The sequence below is a fragment of the Arachis duranensis genome, chromosome 9 (genome assembly GCF_000817695.3).
Source record: "Arachis duranensis cultivar V14167 chromosome 9, aradu.V14167.gnm2.J7QH, whole genome shotgun sequence".
NCBI lineage: Eukaryota > Viridiplantae > Streptophyta > Magnoliopsida > Fabales > Fabaceae > Arachis > Arachis duranensis.
The window spans coordinates 104,916,312-104,921,489 of NC_029780.3; positions in this window are offsets into that span (position 1 = coordinate 104,916,312).

Genomic DNA, 5,178 nt, shown 5'->3' on the forward strand with positions numbered 1-5,178 from the left:
TGACTACAATGTCATAATAAATGAAAAGATGGTATATAGGACTTTAAAAGAAGCTAGAGAGCATTTGATTGGTAATGAGAGAGCACAGTACAGTAAGTTGAGGGAATACTTGGCTAAGCTGTTGAGAAGTAACCCAGGAAGCCATACAATTTTGGATGTGACACCATTTCCCGAGTCACCTCCATTATTCAGCAAGTTATACATTTGTTTAGAGGCTTGTAAAAGGAGATTCAAAGCTGGGTGTAGAAAACTAATTGGGCTTAATGGATGTTTCTTGAAGGGTTATTTTGGGGGTCAACTATTGTCGGCCGTGGGTCAAGATGCAAACAATCACTTCTATGTGATTGCATATGCTGTAGTTGATAGTGAAACTAAGTAAAGCTGGAAATAGTTCCTCACTTTCTTGCAAGAAGATCTTGGAGATCAATATATCTTTGGGTGAAATTTTATTCCAGACCAACAAAAGGTAAATGTTATTCTTGTTAGTTAACTGTTATTTTGGTTGTTACTTTAAGTATTAAAATGGCTGATTTATACTTGATAGTTACATTACTTTAAGTACAATTGTGGTTGACTGAGAATTATTATTTGAAAATTATTATTTTAGTTACTTTAAGTTTTCAAATGGCTGCTTTATACTTGATAATTGCTTCACTTTAAGCACAACTATGGCTGATATTGAATTATTATTTGAATTACTTCAATTTTTCAAAATTGTAAGTACAATTGTTGATGAATGAGAATTATTAACTGAATTACTTTAAGTTTTCAAATAACTACTTTATACTTGATAATTGCTACACTTTAAGCACAACTGTGGCTAATATTGAATTATTATTTGAATTACTTTAATTTTTCAAATGGTTGATTTATGCATTATTGTAAGTACAATTTTTTTATGAATGAGAATTATTAATTGAGTTACTTTAAGAGGGATTGTGTTCTGATGGCTGATTTAAATTTTAAAGAGAGATCTCAGAAAGTTAAACCATTTCTAGGCCTCAGTTTGATTGTTCAATATATTGGCTTAAAAAGAACTAAGTATATGAACATCAAGATTACAGTTTTACTTACTTTATTAGTAACACATTCATTTAACTTGGTTTCTAGAGATACATACACTTTTGCAATATTTTCTCATATTATAAGATTAACCAAGGGGAATTATGAATAAAGTATATTACATATATGTTCAAATTGCAGATATTATTGAATAGAAATAGAATGGTTAATCAAAGAAGCGTGTGCTCAAAATTATCAACAACGTGAATTTTGCATCTGCATATTTACTTGATTTAACATAATTGTTCTGAAATACGATATAATAATATAAAAGGATAAAAAAAATAAAACAACTTATCATCAGGAATTTCTTGAGCAGTTAAGTGATCTAATATGCTGATGTGATCATTTTATTATTTAATTACATTGTTTGGCTTAGGGTCTGTTGCTTGCATTAAAGAAGTTATGCCTCACACTCATCACTGGAACTGTGTAAGGCATATCTGGAAAAACTTCACAAATCGATACAAGGATAAGCAAGCTAAGAATGTTGTATGGGAATGTGCTAAATGTACTACTGACGCTGAATTCCAAGCAAGCATGCAAAAGTTGAAAAGGGTTAATGAAGAAGCATGGAGCTATCTTGCAAAATTTGAGCTGCATGTTGGACTGAGGCTCATTTCCATCACGGGCCAAAGTGTGACAACCTCACCAACAACATGTGCGAGGTTTGGAATGCAAAAATAGTGAATTATCGTTCCAAGCTGATTCTAACGATGTGTGAGGAACTCCGGTGCTATATCATGAGGAGAATGACCAAATACAAGCAAGTCTTAGAAACACTTATGGGCACTCAAGTGGCTCCTACTCAACAAAAGAAGCTTGATGACATAATGAAAGGTGTGAGATATTGGCATCTAATTTGGGTTGGTGACGATGAGAGGCGAATCTTTGAAGTGTAACAAGGATCTATAAAGGTTTCTATAAATCTGTCTAAAAACAAGTGTACTTGCAATGCCTGACAACTAACAGGTACAATTACTTGACTTTATCATTTAATTTTCATTTATGAAATTGTTATCTGCTATTACTGAATGCCTTTTGATTGATAGGTCTTCCATGTGTTCATGCACTTGCTGCCATTACTAGAAGAGGGGATAGACCTGAAACATATGTACACCCACTACTGAAGATTGGGACAGTACTAGCTACATATCAACACTGTATTCAACCAGTTAATTCGGAGGAACATTGGGAGAAGACAATATACATGAATCCGATTCCACCAAAGTTGAAAAGGCCAATAGGCATACCAGTGAAGAGAAGGAGAAAAGACCCATCTGAGTTAGAAGCTAGCAGAACTGATGGCACCAAAGTAAAGAAAATATTTAAGGTCACCTATAACTACAAGACCTGCAAAGGCCCTCCAGCAATAATAATTAGAAGGCCAACCAATCCAAATAAGAGAACAATATCGAGAGTTGGTTCTAATTTTGGAACCTCATCACATAGTGCAGATGAGATCAATGTCTCTCAATTAGCTCTCCAAGCACAGGTAAAACCAAACCCAACCGAAATTATATTTTTAAACTTCCATAAGGACTACATTGAGCTTTTTAATAAGTTATGGAGACTGCATTGCTATTTTTTTTATTAGACTACAATTTGAACTGATGTTTGGTCTTTTGTAGAATGTGAATATTAATGCTCATCAGGTTCTTTCAGAAATAGCAAACTTGGGTGTAATGCCTAATGTGGTAAGTTAAAAAATTAGTGAATATGTTGTGCTTCTAATGCAAAGGTTTATAATCTAATGAGTTGTTATTTGTTATATGAAGATAACTATGACACCACCATCATCGCAAGGTCCTGGCAATTTTCAAGCGCCAATTCTACCTAGTGCTAGAGCCAAGTAACCTATCACTAGGCCACATCAACCACCCCCCATTCAGTCGAGCACTCCACCACCGATTCCACCACCTACAACAACTGGAGGAATCTCAGCTGAAACAATGGTAGCTGCTAGCAAGAGTACTGCATCAAGGATGTTCCAATTTATTCAAATCCTACTTTCAGGCATCCGAGGAAAAAGTGACCAGTAATATATGCTGAAGACATAACATTAGACTTTTTGGCGTTTTAGTCTAAACTGTATTTTGGATTTTTAATTCTCTACTTTGCTATTATCATATTAGTTTTAGATGAGAGATTATTGTATTGGAAACTCTCAGTTTGGTTGTCATTATGTTTCATGTTGCTATATGCATGAAGAGTTTGTGTTTTGACACATCCTAGTATCTTGTTAGCTTGCTACTACGACATGAATCTTTTTTTGAAGACATGTATATAATCCACAGTAGTTTACTTAGTATTGGAAATAATGGTGTGTTATGTTGTTCCCATTTATTTTTTTCGTGATGTTTGTGATTGTGTATTTAGCCCAACCAACACCGTCCTTCATTCTTACTAATAGCCTCACTTCAACGCCAAATCATTGCTCATGATTCTAATAGCATTAACAAATTAGTTGCTCTTGATTTTAATAAGCATACATGTCACAAAAACTTGCTTTAACTTACTACCATTCAATCCAAAAAGAAAACATTACAAATGTTCTTGCAATTTCACCAAAATGCCATTCAAATATTGAACTAAAATTTCCTAAATCAGACTTCACAAGCTATTTCAGTCCCCATTGATCAATTTCCCCAACAAACATTATCAGCTCCCTGGTGCGGTATTTTACAACCCATAAACTAACCGGCAAGTGCACCGGGTCGTACCAAGTAATACCTTACGTGAGTAAGGGTCGATCCCACGAGGATTGATGGACTAAGCAACAATGGTTAAGTGATTGGCTTAGTTAGACAAATAGAAAAGAATGTTTTGGTATTCAAAGAGCATTAAATAATAAATTAAGAATTTCAGAAAGAAAGCAGCAATGAGTTGGGAATAAAATATGGAGAAAACAGTTAAGGTTTCAGAGTTATCTATTTTTTCGGATTGATTTTTCTTACTAACTATTTTAATCATGTAAGATTTAATTCATGGCAAATTATATGTGCCTAGACCCTAATTCCTTAGACCTTCCTAGTCTCCTCTAAAATTCATTAACTGCCAATTCCTTGGTCAATTAATTCCAATTAGAGGGTGATGATCAAATTCCAGTTTATATGCCACAAGAATCCTAATTATCCAAAAATGAGGGGATTATATGTCACGTATCCCATTAAATACAAACAATTAGAAATTCAGTATAATATGTTCTCAAACTGCTGTTCAAGTAAAGAGCTTTTCCAAGTTTTACAAGAACTCAATTAGAACATGGGTCATACTTCCGTTCCAGCCAAATTCATAAAATAAAGAATGAAAACAATTATTGAAATATAAATCAAAACATGGATTAAATTAGAAAGATCAAACGAATCAATCCATACAAATAGACAGAGCTCCTAACCTTAAACAATGGAGGATTAGTTGCTCATGGTTCAGAGAGAAAATAAGGATTGTCTAAATTCCTATTTATAACTAATCCTAATAAATTTAAAATCTAATTATCTAAAATTAAAAATAATATCTTTTCCTAAAAATAAAATTTGAATTTAAATTCTAATTAATTAACAAGTCTTCAGTTGATGGGTGGGGACCACTTGATTTGTCCATTCTACAGCTTCTAATCTGTGTTTTCTGGGCTGGAAACTGGATTAAAACAGCCCGAAATCGCCCCCGAGCATTTTCTTGCGTTTTCTGCACGTGGCGCATGTCACGCGTATGCGTCAGTCACGCATACGTGACGATGGTCTTTTTCCAAGTCATGCGGACGCGTCGGTCACGCGTACGCGTCGCTGAGCAAATCTTCAAATCACGCATACGCGTTAGTCACGCGCACGCGTCGCCATGGATACCTCCAAATCACGCGCACGCGTCAGGCAAGCGTGCGAGTCGCTCCTCGCAGCTATCTCCTTTTATTCTTGTGCTGCAGAAACTCCATCAAATTTAGGCGAATGCTACCTAAAATAAACAGTATTGCACAAAACTCAAAATAGTATCCATAGTGGCTAAAATATAATTAATTCTTGATTAAACTCAACAAATTAGATGCAAATTCACTAGGAAAAAATAGAAAAGATGCTCACGCATCACAACACCAAACTTGAACTGTTGCTTGTCCTCAAG